At 43.9% G+C, this 24,005-nt stretch overlaps 1 pseudogene; it reads right to left on the bottom strand.

Moving 5' to 3' along the window:
- Positions 1 to 24,005, bottom strand: part of LOC123056875 (beta-glucosidase 32-like) — a 62,331-nt pseudogene that overhangs the window by 3,317 nt on the left and 35,009 nt on the right.

The raw sequence follows: 24,005 nt of genomic DNA, 5'->3' as shown, positions 1-24,005 counted from the left end.
TTGTTTAGTTAGTTAACATGCATGTGCCTCATCCCACTTTGTTTTGTTTTAAAAAACCCCATTTCTTTTGTAAGCAGAGTAATTCGTGCTAGCTGTTGACACTAACTTTGTAATGATGATACTGATCCGCTGCAACATCCTCGGTACACTTGTCGGCAGAATAACCTGTCATCATCAGCACATTACAATTTTAAAAAATTAACAAGATATGTTTTCCGGATGTTTAAATGTCTTATGGATGAATAGCGTTGATAAGAAGAATTACTCCATCTTCTGTAGATATATGATAAAAATATGGTAATCTGAATTGACCTTGATGAGTGAAGGTGTCCCAGATGCTAGGTTTCCTTCCATCTTCTGTAGCCGCCACTTCCACCTAATTAAGGTATGCTCACTTGGCTTCATGCAACAAATGTATAGGGAGGGAGAGGCGGTACCTCGTAGGCCGAGGTGCCTGCGCCGAAGATAAACCCGTCAGGGAAGTCACGGCAGGTGAGCACGGTGGCATCTTCGGGCGGGGCAGTGACTAGGAGGAGGAGCAGAAACAAGAGTACCGGTGCCTAATCACTGGCAACTGATCCATGGTATAGAAGTGCATGCTCTAGCCAATGCAATCAAAATATTGATCTGATGGAAGAGACTAGGCAGCACATTATACATCAACACCCCCCCCCCTCACGTGTGGCTTCCTCAGGCCTAAATATGGACCGAAAGTGGGCTGCAATTTAATTGTGTCAGACGGGTCTTGAACTCAAGACCTCTTGGCTCTGATACCATGTAGAAGTGCATGCTCTAGCCAATGCAACCAAAAGACCGATCTGATGGAAGAGACTAGGCAACACATTATACGTCAACACACGACACCGCGAACTCCTAGGTACTAGTAGGGAAATAACCAACCATATGGTCCCCATCTCTCCACGTCAAGTGCAACAGTCCCTCTTGGGTAGGTACTAGGTAGTTCACACCCATCGAGATCGACGTGTTGGCATTGCTTTTGCAAAAGGTTAAAGAATTACTACTGATTTTCCATCACGAAAATCTGGAGCAAAAACAACAACGAACGGAAGAAATCAGACATCGGTACACATAGTAGCAAATTCTGAAGACTCCGTACTGCGAGCAGAGATAAGCGGCACAACATGAAAGGAAAGAGGACGGCTTTAAAGAAGGCGATGACACAGGCGATGTCATTGCCGGGGTGCACATGTGAAAGGATCGATATAGTTGACTAGAGGGGGGTGAATAGGCAACTAACAATTTTTATCTTTTCTATACCAATTTAAACTTTGCATCAAACTAGGTTGTCTAGATATGCAACTAGGTGAGCAACCTATATGATGCAACAACAATAAGTACACAAGCAAGCAAGGGATGTGACACAAGATAAGCTTGCACGAGTAAAGGGATGAGATAACCAAGAGTGGAGCCGGTGAAGACGAGGATGTGTTACCGAAGTTCCTTCCCATTGAGAGGAAGTACGTCTCCGTTGGAGCGGTGTGGAGGCACAGTGCTCCCCAAGAAGCCACTAGGGCCACCGTATTCTCCTCACGCCCTCACACAATCCGAGATGCCGTGATTGAAGGAGGCGACCGAACCTTTACAAACAAGGTTGGGGCAATCCCCACAACTTAATTGGAGGCTCCCAACAACACCACAAAGCTTCACCACAATGAAGTATGGCTCCATGATGACCTCAACCATCTAGGGTGCTCAAACACCCACAAGTAACAAGATCCGCGAGGGATTAATGGGGGGGATCAAATTTCTCTTGGTGGATGTGTAGATTGAGGCCTTCCCAACCAATCCCAAGGAGATCAACAAGTTTGATTGGCTAGCGAGAGAGATCGGGCGGAAATGGAGCTTAGAGCAACAATGGAGCTTGGGGTGGAAGAGGTAAGTCAACTCGGAGAAGAAGACTCCCCTTTTATAGTGGAGGAACAAATCCAACCGTTATCCACCAACTCAGCCTGCGACGCATGGTACTACCGCACTGGAGATGCGGTACTACCGTCAGGGCCCACGGTACTATTGCGAGGCACTGCGGTACTGCCGCCCACGCAGCAGTATTCAAAACAGCCCTGATGCGTTGAAGCAGAGGGCGGTAGAACCGCTGGTGCGGTACAACTGCTCCCCCTTGCGGTACTACCGCAAGGCAGGGATAGTCTAGATTGGGAAGGCATGGACATATAAAAATACATCTGTGGCAACTTCCGCTGAGTTTAGATCTATGCAAAAATCCGACATAGTAGTACCGCAAGCCAGGAGCGGTACTACCGCGTAGGGTGCGGATGTAAAAAAATTGCATCCGCCCCTTCTTCCGCTCGTGCTGCTGAGCCATACCTGAGGCCATGGTACTACCGCAACCGAGAAGCAGTACTACCGTGAGCACTTGCGGTACTATCGCGCCCAAGGCCGGTACTACCGCAGGGGCCTGCGGTACCACCGCATGCCCCAGTTCAGCAACACTAGAAGTCTTTCCTTTTGTAGAGATACGGAGAAACAAAGATGCTCCAAAGAGCCAAAGGAAAGGTGGTGCAAAAGGAACAGACGTGTATGTGTTTATTCCACCCAAAACTTTCCAACGTGGACCCCCTCTTAATAGTATGGCTTTCCTACGACTCAAATCCACCGAAAAGAAACATAGAGAAACGTCGTCTTCTATAGTCTTCGAGGGGCACCAAATCGTCTTGTGCCTAGACATGATATATCTGAAATGCTCAATGCACACGATTAGTCCGCAAAAGCATTGTCATCAATCACCAAAACTACTAAGGGATAAATATGCCCTTACAATCTCCCCCTTTTTGGTGGATTGATAACAATATGGGATTTGCACATAAAGTAAAGCATAGGCAAACCCAACATCTATAAAATATAGACGGGCTCCCCCTACATGTGTGCACTCTGGAGATGTGCTTTGGACTGCACGGCACACATACTAGGATCAACACTCCCCCTATATTTTATAGACGAGGCAAATCTTGCAATGGAGTAACTAATACTAATAGAGAGGCAAGATAATACATAAGAGCATAAGTTAACTAGCACAAGATAGCATAAGCTCATAGGCTACTAAGCAGGAAAGATAATAAGATACGATAGAGTGCATGGGAACACGACTCACGACAAACCAAACCAAAGCAAATGAGGTCCAACAGAACGAAAGCAAACACGACACAAGCAAACATGACACACAACTCGCAAATCCCTACACTCTCTCCCCCTTTGGCATCAAAACACCAAAAAGGCAGAGAGGACACCTATGACACAGGTGGTAGCTCAAGCTGGAGCAATCACTCGTCACGGTCCTCGTTGGCCTCGGCAGCGGGGATGGTCTTCTCCTTAGACTCAGTCCACTGGTAGCCCTACTTCTTCATCCATTCTACCTCTAGAGTGATGTGCTTCTCGGACCCACTGGATATCTCCTCGCCAAATGTCCTCAAGATCCTCTTGTCATGGCAGCAACTCTCCTTGGAAGCAACATGGATCCTGTACTTCCCCTTAGCTTGCATACAGAACAAGGTCTTCATCTTGGCCTTCAGCTTCTTAGCCCATGAGGGCTCAGTAGAGGGAGGAGCATACCCAGCAGAGTTGTCCTCATCCGCTTCCTCCTCCTCAAGCTCATCCTCATCAACGTCCATCTGAGCAGCCGCTGCCTCAGCACGGGTAGTGGTGTTAGCCCACTGAGGCTTGACGCGGAGCTTGATGGGCTCATGACGGGTCCAGTCGGGGGCCTCAAACTCAACATTGGGATAGAGCTTTTCCCAAGTCTTCGAGATCAGGTGAAACAAGTAAGGACCATAGATGGGTACCTTACGGTTGAACACCGCAAACCGTAGCTCACACTACATGATATGTGAGACATCAAGTGGTTGCGTCTAACACGACGCGCCTCCTCACAGATGAGCATCATATCCATGAGATAGGCATGTACCTTATCCTTGTCACCAATACATGGGAAGAAGGTGTTGCGGAAGATCCGATACATGATGTCAAGGAATGGGTTCAGCACCCACGCCTTCTTGCCACTGGGAAGCTGCTTCTCAACATAGTATGGCTGAAGCTTGTTCTTGTTGGCGGACTCAGAGTTGGCATGAGGGCGAACACCAATGGGCTTGTTGAGCCCCTCATCACGAACCTGTAGCAGATCCATGAAGTCCTTCCACTTGGGGGTCAGTTGTTGTCCATTTGTCATCCACGTCAAGGTATGTTCCTCATCAGTATGGAAGTGGACCGAGGCAGAGAACTGAGCCACAATCTCAGGGTCAAAGTCCAGGTGGAACGTGATCAAGTCATCAATGCCAAACTGGTCCACTAGGTCCAAAGCCTCACCAAAATAGGCATGGTGCTTATCCTGCCTCATATGATGCATGTCAATCCAGTGCACGTCCACGTAGATGTTCTGCTTGGCCTTGATCACATCCAGATAGATAAGATTCTGTTGCTTGGTCCAGAACAACTCATTCCCTCTGAAGTTTGCATGGGGATTCACATAGGGGTTGATCTTCCTTCGAGCGATAAACTCATCTAGTGGCATCTCATCCATGCATATTGTCGGCTCCTTGGTCTTGGTTGCGGTTGACTTGGTTTTGCGTTGGGGGCATTGGATCCCTCTGGAGCCTCATCTTGGTTGCGCAGACGCTTCGAGCTCGTGTCGTGAACGGGGTTCGAACGACGGACATTGGAACCGGAGCCACCACCTATGACACACAACATAAGAACATGCAAGAGAAGCGAGAAGGATCAATGCAAAGACCACAGCAAAACAAATGAAACAAGTAGAAACAACATTGGGTAGTTTCTATAGGGAAGGTTCGAACTCAATGGTAGTACCGCACAAGTGTGCGGAACTAAACTTTTACTGTTGTTCCAGTTGCGGTAGTACCGCGCCGGGATGGCATGGTAGTACCGTGCATGGAGCGGAAGTAAAATTTTACTTCCGCGCCTCACGCGGTAGTACCTCTACTGAGGAGTGGTAGTACCGTACGAGGTGAACATGGCCGGAGCGGTAGTACCACATGGGAGTTGCGATAGTACCGCTCGGGTTCAGATCCGAAACAAAAAACTGATCTGAGAAAATTTGTGCCAATGGAGCGGTACTACGGTTGATCAACACTACCAAGTAGCAACATACCAAATAGCATCTCTATGCATTACCACTCTCCTACATCCTACTCTTGCAAAGATTCGTCCAAAAATCTCAACAACAACATGCATCTCCCCAAAAACCTAGAGACAAAACAACAAGACAAGGAGAGAGGGATTTGAGGAGAAATCTTGTTCCATGGCAAGAGGATGATAACCCACAAGTATAGGGGATCACAACAGTTTTCGAGGGTAGAGTATTGAACCCAAATTTATTGATTCGACACAAGGGGAGCCAAAGAATATTCTCAAGTATTAGCAGCTGAGTTGTCAATTCAACCACACCTGGAAACTTAATATCTGCAGCAAGGCATTTAGTAGCAAAGTAATATGATAGTAGTGGTAATGATAGCAAAAGGTAACCGTAGCAAAAGTAATGTTTTTGGTATTTTGTAGTGATGATAGCAATAGCAACGGAAAAGTAAATAAGCGAAGAACAATATATGGAAAGCTCGTAGGCAATGGATCAGTGATGGAGAATTATGCTGGATGCGGTTCATCATGTAACAGTCATAACCTAGGGTGACACAGAACTAGCTCCAATTCATCAATGTAATGTAGGCATGTATTCCTAATATAGTCATACGTGCTTATGGAGAAGAACATGCATGACATCTTTTGTCCTACCCTCCCGTGACAGCGGGGTCCTAATGGAAACTAAGGGATATTAAGGCCTCCTTTTAATAGAGTACCGGAACAAAGCATTAGCACATAGTGAATACATAAACTCCTCAAACTACGGTCATCATCGGTAAGTATCCCGATTATTGTCACTTCGGGGTTAACGGATCATAACACATAATAGGTGACTATAGACTTGCAAGATAGGATCAAGAACTCTCATATATTGATGAAAACATAATAGGTTCAGATCTGAAATCATGGCACTCGGGCCCTAGTGACAAGCATTAAGCATAGCAAAGTCATAGCAACATCAATCTCAGAACATAGTGGATACTAGGGATCAAACCCTAACAAAACTAACTTGATTACATGATAGATCCCATCCAACCCGTCACCGTCCAGCAAGCCTACGATGGAATTACTCACGCACGGCGGTGAGCATCATGAAATTGGTGATGGAGGATGGTTGATGATGACGATGGCGACGGATTCCCCTCTCCGGAGCCCCGACGGACTCTAGATCAGCCCTCCCGAGAGGCTTTAGGGCTTGGCGCGGCTCCGTATCGTAAAACGTGATGAATCCTTCTCTCTGATTTTTTTCTCCCCGAAAGCAAATATATAGAGTTGGGGTTGAGGTCGGAGGAGCTCCATGGGGCCCACGAGGTAGGGGGCGTGCCCTAGGGGGGAAGGCGCGCCCCCACCCTCGTGGACAGGTGGTGGGCCCCCTGGTCTTCATCTTTTGCAAGGATTTTTTATATTTTCCGAATAGATGTTCCGTGAAGTTTCAGGTCATTCCGAGAACTTTTGTTTCTGCACATAAATAACACCATGGTAATTCTGCTGAAAACAGCATTAGTCCGGGTTAGTTCCATTCAAATCATGCAAGTTAGAGTCCAAAACAAGGGCAAAAGTGTTTGGAAAAGTAGATATGACGGAGACGTATCAACTCCCCCAAGCTTAAACCCTTGCTTGTCCTCAAGCAATTCAGTTGATAAACCGAAAGAGATAAAGAAAAACTTTTACAAACTCTGTTTTCTCTTGTTGTTGTAAATATGTAAAGCCAGCATTCAAGTTTTCAGCAAAGATTATGACTAACCACATTCACAATAACGCTTAGGTCTCAAGTTTACTCATATCAATGGCATAATCAACTAACAAGAAATAATAATAAATCTCGGATGACAACACTTTCTCAAAACAATCATAATATGATATAACAAGATGGTATCTCGCTAGCCCTTTCTGAGACCGCAAAACATAAATGCAGAGCAGCTTTAAAGATCAAGGACTGACTAGACATTGTAATTCATGGTAAAAGAGATCCAGTCAAGTCATACTCAATGTAAACTAACAGTAATGAATGCAAATGACAGCGGTGCTCTCCAACTGGTGCTTTTTAATAAGAGGGTGATGACTCAACATAAAAGTAAATAGATAGGCCCTTCGCAGAGGGAAGTAGGGATTTGTAGAGGTGCCAGAGCTCGGTTTTGAAATAGAGGTGAATAATATTTTGCACAGTATACTTTCATTGTCAACATAACAACCAAGAGATGGCAATATCTTCCATGCTACACACATTATAGGCGGTTCCCAAACAGAATGGTAAAGTTTATACTCCCCCTTCCACCAACAAGCATCAATCCATGGCTTGCTCAAAACAACAAGTGCCTCCAACTAACAAGAGTCCCAGGGGGAGTTTTGTTTGCAATTATTTTGATTTAGTTTGCATAAAGCATGGGACTGGGCATCTCGGTGACCAGCCACTTTCTCGTGACTGAGGAGCGGAGTCCACTCCTCTTGAGAATAACCCGCCTAACATGGAAGATATGGACATCCCTAGTTGATACATGAGATATTCGAGCATACAAAATAGGATATTTATTTGAAGGTTTAGAGTTTGGCACATACAAATTTACTTGGAACGGCAGGTTGATACCGTATATAGGTAGGTATGGTGGACTCATATGGAATAACTTTGGGGTTTATAGAGTTGGATGCACAAGAAGTATTCCCGCGTAGTACAGGTGAAGGCTAGCAAAATACTGGGAAGCGACCAGCTACAGAGCGACAACAGTCATGAACATGCATTAAAATTAATCAACACCGAATGCAAGCATGATTAGGATATAATCCACCATGAACATAAATATCGTGAAGGCTATGTTGATTTTGTTTCAACTACATGCGTGAACATGCACCAAGTCAAGTCACTTAAATCATTCAGAGGAGGATACCACCCTATCATACCACATCACAACCATTTTAATAGCATGTTGGCACGCAAGGTAAACCATTATAACTCATAGCTAATCAAGCATGGCACAAGAAACTATGATCTCTAGTTGTCATTGCAAACATGTTTATTCATAATAGGCTAAATCAGGAACGATGAACTAATCATACTTACAAAAACAAAAGAGGTCGAGTTCATACCAGCCTTTCTCATCTCAGTCAATCCATCATATATTGTCATAATTGCCTTTCACTTGCACGACCGAATGATGTGAATAATAATAATTGTGCACGTGCATTGGATAAGCTGGAATCTGCAAGCATTCAATAAACAGGAGAAGACAAGGCAATATGGGCTCTTTTGTCAGATCAACAATAATGCATATAAGAGCCACTTCAACTATTTAATCATGGTCTTCTCCTATCGACCCCCAAAGAAAAGAAATAAAACTATATACACGGGAAAGCTCCCAACAAGCAAAAAGAAGAACAGGAAATCTTTTTGGGTTTTCTTTTTAATTACTACTACAAGCATGGAAATTAAACTAGCTAAAAGCTACAACTATTTTTTTTGGTTTTTTCTTAAGGTTTATTAAACACACAAGAAGAAAGCATAAAAAGGAAATAAACTAGCATGGATGATACAATGAAAAAGTATGAGCACCGACATCTAGCAATGAGTGTGTGAACATGAATATAATGTCGGTGAGAAATACGTACTCCCCCAAGCTTAGGCTTTTGGTCTAAGTTGGTCTATGGCCATGGCTGGCCTGGCGGATATCCATAATAATAGTTGGGGTCATCCTGCGATGAAGAAGACTCTGACTGCCACTGGTTGGCAATCATTTCCGGATCCCAATGGTAATTAGACTGTCGTGGAGGATCAACTTGTGGTTCCGGCTCTGGCTCTGTGGCTGATGTAGGGTTCCGATAGGCGTGAATAGCCTCTAACGGAACAAGGTACTGGCCTGCAGATAAATCAAACAAGGAAGGAGCAGGCAGGGTAATAGTCTAAGGGCTTGTATGGGACTGCTCTGCTTCGCCAAAATCAGCTTCGCTTCACTAAATTTTCTTTGGAGCAGTTTCAAGCTGAAGTTGTAGCACTACCAAAGAGAATGTTTGGCTTCCATCTAGCTCCAGCTTCAAGAATGGGAAATTTGGTGGAAAGGATCTATTTGATTGGTTGAGGGCGGAGAAATGAAGGGGTATCCACTTACTGGTGGCAGTGGTGGGTAATTTTCACCCAACTCCAGCTTCTAGAGTTTTTTGGAGCACCCCCTGAAGAGCTTCATAAAAAACTAGGAGTTGCGCCCCAGATTCTAGTTTTTTGCGGAGCAGCATATCTTGGAGCTATCCCTATTTGGCTTGTGTTTTCCGGAGAAGAGTTGAATTTTAAGAAGTAGAGCAGTCCCAAACATACCCTAAGGATGATGTTTATCAAAGAACAATTTGTATTTAAGTTCCCCTTCCCTATTCTTAACACTAAAATCGTGTGCCACCATACTCTTATAATCTAAATAGACACGAGGCAGCAATTTTTCTTCCTTCTCATAATGCCTAATGGGTATGTTAAAATGTGCAACTAGGCGTGAAGCATAGATGCCTCCAAAGATGGGGCCCTTTGTACGGTTCAGACTTAACCATTTAGCAATAATACCGCCCATACTAACAAAGTTATCACTAAATAAACCGTGGAACAAAATAATAATATCAAGAACACTAAGGTTTCCACAGTTTCCGCGACCAATTAAGCAATGACTAGCAAATATTGCAAAGTAGCATAAAATAGGAAAATGTATGCTAGTGATTCGTGCATCGGAAACCTTCCTTGTTTCCCCTACAGTGATGGTGCCAATAAACCCATCCACATCGCTGCGATGTGGTTCCTCTGTCGTGCCCTCGAAAGGGACCAAACAAACCTGACAAAAATCATAAAGTGACATCTCCTTATGCTCATCATATAAATAAAACTCCACCGTAGGTGGTGAGCTCCTAGAATGGAAATGAAAGTTTTGCACAAAGATATTTGTGAGTAAGAGATACTGATCGCGTTGGTCGTGGAGGAAAGCGGTGAGGCCTGCATTCTCAGCCAATTCATAAAAATCATCATAAATCCCGGCTGCTCTCAAGAATTCATCGGAAGGCCATTCACACAACCGAACCTCCGTGGTGCGAGGCAAATTATACTTGGGCTTCTGTGCCTTTTCCTTTGAGCTTCGGCTCGATGAGCCCCTCAAAAGTCTCTTCATTATTTTTTGAAAAATTCTGAAATTTTTAGTAACTTCAAAATAAAAGTAAGCCAAACTCAATAAAATTGATAGCAACTACTCCTACAAGTGCCTAGAGCCTATATCATGCATCAAAACTACTTGGAACCATATAAATTTGACATGCAAGCTCAAGAACATGGTCACCTAGGCAGCACCAATTTGCAATGAATAAAGCACTAGAACAAAAACTAATTGGACCAATGGAGGAGTCACATACCAAGGAACAATCTCCCCAAGAAGTTTTGTGAGAGGTGCTTTGAGCAAGGAGATTGAAAATGGTAGCAAAATGAGCTTGGACTCGGGTTTGAGCTGGTTATTCGTGTTTGTGGGAGGAAGAAGGAGCGTGTGGATGAAAGGATAAGTGGAGGAGGGCCACCGTGGGCCCACGAGGCAGGGGGCGCGCCCCTGACCCTCGTGGCCAGGTGCCAGCTCCCCCTGCTATGTTCTCGGTGCCAAATATTCTCAAATATTCCAGAAAAAATCATATTTAAATTTCAGGGCATTTGGAGAACTTTTATTTTCAGGGTATTCTTATATTGCACGGATAATTCAAATAATAGACAGAACATACTATTTTTTTATTTAATATAAATAACAGAAAATAAAAGTGAGGTACAAAAGGTTGTGCCTTCTAGTTTCATCCATCTCATGCTCATCAAAAGGAATCCACTAACAAGGTTGATCAAGTCTTGTTAACGAACTCATTCCGGATAACATGGAACATGAGAAATTTTGAATAACACTATGTTACCTCAACGGGGATATGCACATCCCCAATAATAAGAATATCATATTTCTTCTTGACAGTAGGAAGAGGAAATTCAAAACCTCCAAATATAATCGATGGAATTTTTCCAATAGAGTTGATATTGTGGACTTGAGGTTGTTTCCCCTGTAGTATTCAAAAAGGGTCTTCCAAGAATAATAGACATACTATCGTCCTTGGGAATATCAAGAATAACAAAGTCCATTAAAATAGTAACGTTTGCAACTACAACAGGCACATCCTCACAAATACCGACAGGTATAGCAGTTGATTTATCAGCCATTTGCAAAGATATTTCAGTAGGTGTCAACTTATTCAAATCAAGTCTACGATATAAAGAGAGAGGCATAACACTAACACCGGCTCCAAGATCACATAAAGCAGTTTTAACATAATTTCTTTTAATGGAACATGGTATAATGGGTACTCTTGGATCTCCAAGTTTCTTTGGTATTCCACCCTCAAAAGTATAATTAGCAAGCATGGTGGAAATTTTAGCTTCCGATATCTTCCTCTTATTTGTAACAATATCTTTCATGTACTTAGCATAAGGATTCATTTTAAGCATATCAGTTAAACGCATACGCAAAAAGATAGGTCTAATCATTTCAGCAAAGCGCTCAAAATCCTCATCATCCTTTTTCTTGGATGGTTTGGGAGGAAAAGGCATGGGTTTTTGAACCCCAGGCTCTCTTTCCTTTCCGTGTTTCCTAGCAACAAAGTCTTTCTTATCATAACGTTGATTCTTTGATTGTGGGTTATCAAGATCAACAGCGGGTTCAATTTCTATATCATTATCATTACTAGGTTGAGCATCATCATGAACATTATCATTAACATTATCACTAGTTTCAGGTTCATTACCAGATTGTGTTTCAGCATCAAAAATAGAAATATCATTTGGATTCTCAGGTGTTTCAGCAATAGGTTCACTAGAAGCATGCAAAGTCCTGTCATTTTTTCTTTTCTTCCTATTAGAAGGACTAGGTGCATCTACATTATTTCTCTGAGAATCTTGCTCAATTCTCTTAGGGTGGCCTTCAGGATACAGAGGTTCCTGAGTCATTCTACCACCTCTAGTCATAACTCTGACAGCATTATCATTATTCTTACTATTCAATTGATTGAGAAATTCATTTTGAGCTTTAAGTACTTGTTCTACTTGAGTGGTAACCATAGAAGCATGTTTACTAATAAGTTTAAGTTCACTGTTGACATTAGCCATATAATCACCCAAGTGTTCAAGCATATTTGAATTGTATTTCAATTGTCTACCAAAATAAGCATTAAAATCTTCTTGCTGAGCCATAAATTTATCAAACTCATCTAAGCATGGACTAGCAATCTTAGTAAATGGGATTTCAGCTTTATCATATCTATAGAGAGAATTTACCTTTACTACCTATGTCGGGTTATCAAGACCATGTGTTTCTTCAATAGGTAATGGATTAAGATCATATGTTTCTTAAACAGGCGGTAAACTAAGACCGTGTATTTCTTCAATAGGAGGTAAATTCTTAACATCTTCAGCTTTAATACCTTTTTCTTTCATAGATTTCTTTGCCTCTTGCATATTTTCAGGACTGAGAAATAGAATACCCCTCTTCTTCGGAGTTGGTTTAGGAATAGGCTCAGGAGCTGGCTCAGGAGGTGTTCAATTATTTTCATTTGCCAACATATTATTCAATAGAATTTCAGCTTCATCCGGTGTTCTTTCCCTGAAAACAGAACCAGCACGACTATCCAGGTAATCTCTGGAAGCATTGGTTAGTCCATTATAAAAGATATCAAGTATTTCATTTTTCTTAAGAGGATGATCAGGCAAAGCATTAAGTAATTTGAGAAGCCTCCCCCAAGCTTGTGGGAGACTCTCTTCTTCAATTTGCAAAAAATTATATATCCCTTAAAGCAGCTTGTTTCTTATGAGCAGGGAAATATTTAGAAGAGAAGTAATAAATCGTATCCTGGGGACTACACACACAACCAGGATCAATAGAATTAAACCATATCTTAGCATCACCCTTTAATGAGAACGGAAATATTTTAAGGATATAAAAGTAGCGAGTTCTCTCATCATTAGTGAACAGGGTAGCTATATCATTTAATTTAGTAAGATGTGCCACAACAGTTTCAGATTCATAGCCATGAAAAGGATCAGATTCAACCAAAGTAATTATATCAAGATCAACAGAGAATTCATAATCCTTATCGGTAACACAGATAGGTGAAGTAGCAAAAGCAGGGTTATGTTTTATTCTAGCATTTAGAGATTGCTTATTCCATTTAGCTAATAACCTCTTGATTTCATATCTATCTTTGCAAGCTAAAATAGCTAAAGAAGCTTATTTATCAAAAACATAACCCTTAGGAATAAAAGGTGAATCTTCATCATCACTTTCGTCAGTGTTATCAGATTCAATAATTTCATTCTCTCTAGCCCTAGCAAGTTGTTCATCAAGAAATTCACCAAGTGGCACAGTAGTATCAAGTATAGAAGTAATTTCATCATAAGTATCATGCATAGCAGAAGTGGCATCATCAATAACATGCGACATATCAGAACGTATAGAAGAAGCAGGTTTAGGTGTCGCAAGCTTACTCAAAACAAAAGGTGAATCAAGTGCAGAGCTAGATGGCAGTTCCTTACCTCCCCTCGTAGTTGAGGGATAAATATTGGTTTTTGGATCTCTCAAATTCTTAATAATGATAAGCAAATATAAATCCCAAGTGACTCAAAGAATAGAGCTATGCTCCCCGGCAACAGCGCCAGAAAATAGTTTTGATAACCCACAAGTATAGGGGATCGCAACAGTTTTCGAGGGTAGAGTATTCAACCCAAATTTATTGATTCGACACAAGGGGAGCCAAAGAATATTCTCAAGTATTAGCAGCTGAGTTGTCAATTCAACCACACCTGGAAACTTAATATCTGCAGCAAGGTATTTAGTAGCAAAGTAATATGATAGTAGTGGTAACGATAGCAAAAGGTAACAGTAGCAAAAGTAATGTTTTTGGTATTTTGTAGTGATGATAGCAATAGCAACGGAAAAGTAAATAAGTGAAGAACAATATATGGAAAGCTTGTAGGCAATAGATTAGTGATGGAGAATTATGTCGGATGCGGTTCATCATGTAACAGTCATAACCTAGGGTGACACAGAACTAGCTCCAATTCATCAATGTAATGTAGGCATGTATTCCGAATATAGTCATACGTGCTTATGGAAAAGAACTTGCATGACATCTTTTGTCCTACCCTCCCGTGGCAGCGGGGTCCTAATGGAAACTAAGGGATATTAAGGCCTCCTTTTAATAGAGTACCGGAACAAAGCATTATCACATAGTGAATACATGAACTCCTCAAACTACGGTCATCACCGGTAAGTATCCCGATTATTGTCACTTTGGGGTTAATGGATCATAACACATAATAGGTGACTATATACTTGCAAGATAGGATCAAGAACTCTCATATATTGATGAAAACATAATAGGTTCAGATCTGAAATCATGGCACTCGGGCCCTAGTGACAAGCATTAAGCATAGCAAAGTCATAGCAACATCAATCTCAGAACATAGTGGATACTAGGGATCAAAACCTAACAAAACTAACTCGATTACATGATAGATCCCATCCAACCCATCACCGTCCAGCAAGCCTATGATGGAATTACTCACGCACAACGGTGAGCATCATGAAATTGGTGATGGAGGATGGTTGATGATGATGATGGCGATGGATTCCCCTCTCCGGAGCCCCGAACAGACTCCAGATCAGCCCTCCCGAGAGGTTTTGAGGCTTGGCGGCGGCTACGTATCGTAAAACGTGATGAATCCTTCTCTCTGATTTTTTTTCTCCCCGAAAGCAAATATATAGAGTTGGGGTTGAGGTCGGAGGAGCTCCAGGGGGCCCACAAGGTAGGGGGGCGCCCCCACCCTCGTGGACAGGTGGTGGGCCCCCTGGTCTTCATCTTTTGCAAGGATTTTTTATATTTTCTGAATAGATGTTCCGTGAAGTTTCAGGTCATTCCGAGAACTTTTGTTTCTGCACATAAATAACACCATGGTAATTCTGCTGAAAACAACGTCAGTCCGGGTTAGTTCCATTCAAATCATGCAAGTTAGAGTCCAAAACATGGGCAAAAGTGTTTGGAAAACTAGATACGACGGAGACGTATCAGAGGACGTGGTGGGGAACGATCCCACCGGACGGAATGCGAGGAGAGAGGCCGGAGACGGAGATCCGATGAGGTTCTCCGGCGCCGTTCTTGGGCAGGAGAGACAGAGGACGTGGGGAAGATGAGCTGAATGGGTATGGGTGAGTTGGAACTCCCCCTGCCCGCTCTTAACCCCCACGCACTCGTGACTGTAGTACTGCTCTTCCAGCGGCAGTAAAAAAACTACTGCCATGCTGGTTGCGGTAGTACCGTGCACAGCTCCTGCGGTAGTACCGTGGCAAGCCACGGTGGTATCGTGAACCCAATAGAATGCACGTTTCGCAAACAATAGAGGAAAACAACCTTTGCAATGCAACCTTCAAGCGAACAGACACACCAACGAGCAAACACACGAGGCAACTCAAACACAAGCACGACACGACGAAAGAGAGGCAAAAGACAACAAGGACCAAACACGCGACATAACCTCTCCATAGGGAGGGCGGTGGCCGGAGCCACCTATGTTTGATTTAATTGGTATGGCACCGCGAAGAATTATCCTTGGGCCCATGACCAAAACTCGTTTTTGAAGCACACACACCATCACAAATGGCTAATGTGAAAGAGTTGATCAATTTATGCATAATGGGGGAGGGAGAGTTCATTGAGAGAACAACACTCCCCCTATGTCCATGCCTACACCTAAACAAGATAACAAGTTGAGTATGGTGGGGTGTGCAAGGGTTCAAGCAACATTGCTCGAATCAATGATATTTAGCTCATGCCTTAACTCGCGAAATCTTGCTTCATCCAAAGGCTTCGTGAAGATATTTGCAAGCTTATCATGAATGTTGACATAGTTGAGCTCGATCTCCCCTTGCCTAATATGATCCTGGATGAAGTGATACTGAGTCTCAATATGCTTCGTCTTGAAGTGTTGCATCGGGTTGAGAGAAATCTTGATGGCACTTTCATTGTCACACCAAAGAGGCACTTTGTCACAAATGACACCGTAATCCATTAAAGTTTGCCTCATCTATAAAAGTTGTGCGCAACAACTACCGTCCGCCACATACTCCGCTTCGGTGGACGAGAGAGACACACAACTTTGCTTCTTAGAAGACCAACTCACCAAAGAGCAACCAAGGAATTGGCACCCTCCGGAAATTGACATCCTATCCACTTTGTCTCCCGCCTAGCTGGAGTCCGAGTAGCCTACAAGGTTGAAGTTTGCTCCTCTTGGGTACCATAAGCCAAAGTTTGGGGTATGAGTCAAATATCGAAAGATTCGCTTGACCTACACAAAGTGACTTTCCTTAGGTGCGGCTTGAAACCATGCACAAATTCCCACACTCAACATGATATCCGGTCTAGATGCACAAAGGTAAAGCAAGGAGCCAATCATGGAGCGATATACCTTTTGATCCACCGCTTTACAATTGGGATTTATGTCAAGTTGGCATTTGACGGGCATTGGAGTGGAAGCCGGCTTGACTTCACTTAGCTTGAATCTCTTGAGCATGTCTTGAGTGTATTTGGCTTGGTTGATGAAGGTTCCTTCTCTCCGTTGCTTGATTTCGAACCTGGGAAAGAACTTTAACTCTCCCATTATGGACATCTTGAACTTTGAGGTCATGAGAGCAGAAAATTCCTCATTGAAAGCTTTGTTAGGAGAACCAAAGATAATGTCATCAACATATAGTTGGCACACAAACAACTCCCCTTTGACATTCTTAGTAAAAAGAGTGGGGTCAATTTTCCCAATTTCAAACCCACGATCTTGCAACAACTCAGTAAGGTGGTCATACCACGCATATGGGGCTTGTTTAAGGCCGTAGAGTGCCTTATCGAGTTGGTACACATGATCTGGGAAATAGGGATCCTCGAACCCGGGGGGTTGTTTGACGTACACCAACTCATTAATAGGACCATTAAGAAAAGCACTCTTCACATCCATTTGTTGCAACTTGAAGTTATGATGAGAAGCATGAGCAATCAACAAACAAATAGATTCAAGGAGAGCAACGACAGTGAAGGTTTCACTGTAGTCGATACCCTCGACTTGGGAGTAGCCTCATCTTGCTTGTTCTTGAATATCCACTTGGTTCCAATGACATTATGGTTCCCCATTGGCCTTGGCACCAATCTCCACACCTTGTTGTGCTCGAAGTTGTCGAGTTCTTCATGCATGGTGTTAAGCCAATCCGGATCTTCGAGCTCCTCATAGACCTTTTGGGGTTCAACAAAAGAGACAAATGTGTGATGTTCACAATAGTTTGCCAATTGTCTGTGAGTTCTTACCCCCTTTCGAATGCTTCCAAGCACATTTGTCATGAGATGACCCTTGGTAGAGAGCTTGGATGCAATCTTGGAGGCACGACGCTCCAATTCCTCCTCAGGAGTGAGTTGAGGAGCGGTTACTTGATCATCTTGAGCGTCATCTTGAGCTTGTTCTTGATCTTGAGCTTGCTCTTGACCTTGAAATTTCTCGGAGGAGAGAACTTGACCTTGGGCATCACTTGGTGGTTCAACACCATCTTGAGGTTGATCTTGCCCTTGGTCTTGTTCATGAGGTTGAGGGCCTTCACTTTGTTCTTCGGAAGCGTGTGGGCCTTGGGTTGGTGATGGTTCCACTTGAGTGGACCATTGTCCTTCTTCTTCGGCCACAAGGGGTTCCTCAATGGGTAGGCTAAAACCAACACCCATTCTTCTTATGGCTTGGGGAGGAATTTCATCATCTACATCACAAGTGCCACTTTGCTCCACTTGGGAGCCGTTATTCTCATCAAACTCCACATTACACGTCTCCTCAATAAGTCCCCTGGACTTATTGAGGACATGGTAAGCATGAGAGTTTGTAGCATAACCAACAAATATGCCCTCATAAGCTCTAGCCTCGAATTTAGACAAGCAAACACCTTTCTTGAGAATGAAACACTTACACCCGAACACCTGGAAGTACTTGAGGTTGGGCTTGTTACCGGTGAGTATCTCATATGGAGTCTTGTTCAAGCCTTTGCGGAGAGAGAGAGCCAATTGGATGCATGACACGCAGTGTTGATGGCTTCATCCCAAAAGTTGTATGGAGACTTGAACTCCGCCATCATGGTCCTTGCCGCATCCATGAACGTCCGGTTCTTCCTCTCCGCTACACCATTTTGTTGAGGGGTGTAAGGTGCAGAATATTGATGCTTGATCCCCTCATCACTGAGAAACTCATCCAAGGTGTAGTTCTTGAACTCGGTGCCATTGTCACTTCTTATTGTCAAGATCTTTGCATTGTGTTGACGCTGAGCTTCATTTGCAAAGTCAATGACGGTATGTTGGGTCTCACTCTTCCTCTTGAAGAAGTAGACCCAAGTGTATCTTGAATAGTCATCCACAATCACCAAGAAATACTTTCTACCCCCAAGACTATGAAAGGATGGAGGCCCAAAGAGATCCAAGTGAAGGAGTCCAAAGGCCTCTTTGAGTAAATGATAGTCATGGGAGGGTGATCCTTATCATGTAGCTTTCCTTCAATGCAAGCACTGCAAGCACGATCTTTGGCAAAAATAACATTTGTTAGTCCATGGACATGGTCCCCCTTGAGAAGACTTTGCAAAGATCTCATATTGACATGGGCTAAACGGCAATGCCAAAGCCATCCCACGTCAACTTTAGCCATTAGGCATGTCGCGGTCTTAGTGGGTCGCTCCAAAAAGTTAATCACATAGAGACCGTTCTCGACATTCCCAACAAAGGATACTTTAAGAGTCTTGCTCCACAAAAGGGCCACGGTATCAATATCAAAGAAAGTGGCAAAGCCCATGATTGCAAGTTGACGAACGGAAAGTAAATTGTATGCAAGGGACTCAATAAGCATGACCTTCTCGATCGTGAGATCATGAGAAATGACAACCTTGCCAAGACCCAATACCTTAGAGGTCGAGTCATCACCCCACTCAACATTGGTGGAAATAGATGGAATCTTGTGCACGTCCACCACCAAGTCCTTGCTTCCAGTCATATGATTAGTGGCTCCACTATCAAGCAACCATGATCCCCACCGGAAGCAAACACCTACAAGAGATCAATGCTTGGTTTTAGGTACCCATTTTGTAATGGGTCCTTCGATGTTAGTGACAAGGGTCTTAGGAACCCAAATAGACCATTCAATGTACTCATAAGGAGAACCAACAAATTTAGCATAAACATGCCCATCACTAGCACGACATAACACATAGGAAGGGTTAAAGTCGCCGACTTTGTTGGAAGGGGTGGCATTTCCCTTCTTGACACCACCACCCTTCACATTGTTCTTCTTCTCCTTAGAGGCACCCTCTCCCTCTTTGACAAAAGTTTGCATGAGAGGAGGAGGTCGTTTGTCCTTGTCATTCTTCTTCTTGTTCTTGGACTTGGGTGCGAACCCAATACCTTCCTTGGCCACAACTTCCTTTTGATTGCTCAAAAGATCGTTGAGGTTCTTCTCACCTTGTATGCATGACACAAGGCCTTGCTCAAGTTGCTCCTTCAACTTTGCATTCTCCTCAACAAGATGCAGATGCTCACAACAAGGGTTAGTAGCATTTGCATTATCAATTAAAACCATATGAGTAAAAGTGGATTTCTCCTTGGTTAGCCTCACTTGGAGTTGATCATGATACTCTTTAAGACTAGCATGAGTACTCTTCAAGGCCTTGTGAGCCTTGTCAAGTATATCAAACTCCTCCTTGAGTCTAGAAAGATCAACCCCAAGTTTGGCCTTCTTGAAATTTAGCACACGAGACACAACAAGAGCATGATCAAGATCTTTCTTTAATTTAGCATGGTCATCGTTGTGTGACTCCTCAAGATCCAAGCGATGACCACTCTCTTCCTCAAGAGCATAAGAGAGATCCGATATCTCATCGGCATAGTCACGACTATGCCCCTCCATCTTAGAGATGGTGTCTTCGTGAGCCTCGATCATGTCATTGGCTTCACCAAGTTGTTCCAAGAGAGCAATGAAGTGCTTCTTGGATTTACCCTTGAGCTTACTCATAAAAGACTGAAACTCATTTTCCTCCATGTTGGACCCCCCACTTTCATCAATGCAATCCATCAAATAAGGATGAGTAATGATGGTAGTTTTGATGTTGGGGGTTACCTTGTTGGTGGATTTAGCCATGAGGCACTTGGCGGTGATGTTCTCATTGGGTGAGTCGAAGAGGGACGCCCGTGGGGTTGTCGCAATGGCCACGTCGGCCATGGCAACCGTCTCACCGTCTTCATCATCATCCTCATTGTACTCTTCTTGTGCCACCAATCCCTTGGGAGGAGTCTTCTTAGTGAAGTGGTTCTTGTTGGGGAAACACTTGGCCTTGTCCTTCCGGATGAGCTTGCCACCATTGTCTTCCCTCTTCTCATAGGGGCACTCCGCAACAAAGTGGCTCACATTGCCACAATTGTAGCAAGTCCTCACACGTTGCTTGCCCTGGGCGCCACTTGAGTTGCTCTTGTTGAAGTTGGGCATTGAGTTCTTCTTGCTCCAAAATTGCATTGAAGTGAGAGCCATGTGCTCATGATAATCATATTTTGTATCCTCGGGGTTGCTCTCCTCTTATTCCTCTTCTTCCTCTTCCTCCTCTTCTTCCACACTAGCCTTGGCTTTCAAGGCAAGGTTGGGTTTCTTTGCTCTTTGAGAATGCAACACCACATAGTCGGCAGTCTTGTCCAAGGTACTCATTGCCACAAACTCATCCAACACTACACTTGAGGACAAGGTGTGGAAGTCCGACCTTTGACGGATGACGGGGGACATGGCCTTATGGTAAGGCATCATGGCTTTGAGAAATTTCCGCTTGGTCCAATTGCCATTTGTATCCTTGCTCCCATGATCTCGGAGTGAGACCGCGAGTGTGGTTAGTCTCCGGTAGAGCTCATGAGGTTCTTCACCTTCATTCATAGCAAATTCATCGGCTTCATCTTGCACCACTTCATACTTGGAGCGTTGAATGCTTGCGCTTCCCTTGTAAAGGGAAACCACATGGTGCCATGCTTCGTTTGCCATGGTGAATGGTCGGAGATGCGCAATATCTTCGGGAGGGATTGCATCTTGGATGATGAAGAGAGCATTCTCATTGAATTGATGATCCGCGGCTTCTCTTGGGGTGAAGTTTCTTGGATCATGCGGATAGAAACCTTGCTCAATCATTCTCCAAAGGTTAGTATTAACATGATTTAAATGAAGTTTAAAGCGATAGACCCAAGCGTCAAAATCCTCATTTTCACAATCTTAGGAGGAGAACCGACATGATTTAAATGAGTGGAGGGAATCGGTCCTCCATAGTTAAGTGGAGGTTCCACATGGGCAAAGATGCCATTACCACTTTTACCACTAGACAAAGGAACTTTATCACTAGAAGCTTGCCCCTTGTCAGAGTTAGCATCTGTCACCTTGTTAGTGGGATCGACCACTTCCAACGGTGGGGTGGACAATTTAATACCATCAAGAAAGTTCTTAAGCACGCCTTTGACCTCGGCCGTCATGGAGGTTTTAAATGTGTCCAAGGCCTCATTGAGCTCCTCACGTGAGACCGAGGTTCCCCCATCGGCCGTAGACGAGGATGGAATCACACCGGGGTGCTCCTCCTCAACGTCTACGATGTCAACCATACTCTTCGGACGACAAAGTCCTTAATAAAGAGATGAGGCTCTAATACCAATTGAAAGGATCGATATAGTTGACTAGAGGGGGGGTGAATAGGCAAATAACAATTTTTAGCTTTTCTATACCAATTTAAACTTTGCATCAAAGTAGGTTGTCTAGATATGCAACTAGGTGAGCAACCTATATGATGCAACAACAATAAGTACACAAGCAAGCAAGGGATGTAACATAAGATAAGCTTGCACGAGTAAATGGATGAGATAACCAAGAGTGGAGCCGGTGAAGATGAGGATGTGTTACCGAAGTTCCTTCCCTTTGAGAGGAAGTACGTCTCCGTTGGAGCGGTGTGGAGGCACAATGGTCCCCAAGAAGCCACTAGGGCCACCGTATTCTCCTCACGCCCTCACACAATGCGAGATGCCATGATTCCACTATTGGTGCCCTTGAAGGCGGTGATCGAACCTTTACAAACAAGGTTGGGGCAATCTCCACAACTTAATTGAAGGCTCCCAACAACACCACGAAGCTTCACCACAATGAAGTATGGCTCCGCAATGACCTAAATCGTCTAGGATGCTCAAACACCCAAGAGTAACAAGATCCGCGAGGGATTACTGGGGGGAATCAAATTTCTCTTGGTGGATGTGTAGATCGAGGCCTTCTCAACCAATCCCTAGGAGATCAACAAGTTTGATTAGCTAGGGAGAGAGATCGAGCGAAAATGGAGCTTAGAGCAACAATGAAGCTTGGGGGTGGAAGAGCTAAGTCAACTCGGAGAAGAAGACTCCCCTTTTATAGTGGAGGAACAAATCCAACCGTTATCCACCAACTCAGCCTGCGACGCATGGTACTACCGCACCGGAGACGCGGTACTACCGTCAGGGCCCGCGGTACTACCGCAAGGCACTGCAGTACTACCGCCCACTCAGCAGTATCCAAAATAGCCCTGATGCGTTGAAGCAGAGGGCGGTAGAACCGCTGGCGCGATACTACCGCTCCCCCTTGCGGTACTACCGCAAGGCAGGGATGGTCTAGATTGGGAAGGCATGGACATATAAAAATATATCTGTGGGAACTTCCGCTGAGTTTAGATATATGCAAAAATCCGACACGGTAGTACCGCAAGCCAGGAGCGGTACTACCGCGTAGGGCGCGGATGTAAAAAATTACATCCGCCCCTACTTCCGCTCGTGCTGCTGAGCCATACCTGAGGCCACGGTACTACCGTGACCGAGAAGTGGTACTACCACGCCCAAGGCCGGTACTACCGCAAGGGCCTGCGGTACTACCGCTCTGAGGAGCAGTACTGCCACATGCCCCAGTTCAGCAACACTAGAAGTCTTTCCTTTTGCAGAGATACGGAGAAACGGAGGATGCTCCAAAGAGCCAAAGGAAAGGTGGTGCAAAAGGAACATACATGTACATGTTGATTCCACCCAAACCTTTCCAACACAGACCCCCTCTTAATAGTATGGCTTTCCTACGACTCAAATTCACCGAAAAGAAACATAGAGAAACGCCGTCTTCTATAGTCTTCGAGGGGCACCAAATCGTCTTGTGCCTAGACATGATATATCTAAAATGCTCAATGCACACGATTAGTCCGCAAAAACATTGTCATCAATCACCAAAACTACTAAGGGATAAATATGCCCTTACAACATGGCTACCCCGGCGGGCGTTGCATCTCCGGCGCCTCTGCCAGCGGTGCCCCTCCCTCTCCGTGCTCGATGCCGCTTCCCTGGAGGCCGTTAGGTCGCGCATGGGCTGACATAACTGACGAGGAGACCCAGGGCGTGGGTTGCGTTAAGTTCGCTCAAATCAAGGGCAACCTCTCTAGTGGGCCGGCACGGTAGGGTTCTTTTAGCTCTTTTTTTTCAGTGTGAGGCTTGCGTTTTTTCTTTTTCTTTTTTCCTTATATTTATATTTCTAAAATGTCCTAAATATATATATGGAATGTTAATTTGTTTACTCAAAAAAATTGACGGAATACTATAAAATGTTCTAAGAATGTAAAAGATTTGTTCTAGCGGTTTTAGGAAAATGTTTGTACATTTCAAAAAGCGTCAGTGACTTTTAAAAAATGCTCAAACATTTTCAAATATTTCCATGTGATAAGAAAAAAATTACACATAAAAGATGTTTGAACTATATACGAAAAATGTTCAACACAGAA

Source organism: Triticum aestivum, chromosome 3A, assembly GCF_018294505.1.
Source record: "Triticum aestivum cultivar Chinese Spring chromosome 3A, IWGSC CS RefSeq v2.1, whole genome shotgun sequence".
NCBI classification, from domain to species: Eukaryota; Viridiplantae; Streptophyta; class Magnoliopsida; order Poales; family Poaceae; genus Triticum; species Triticum aestivum.
The sequence above is the reverse complement of the archived record's forward strand: the minus strand, read 5'-3'. Positions and strand labels throughout refer to the sequence as shown.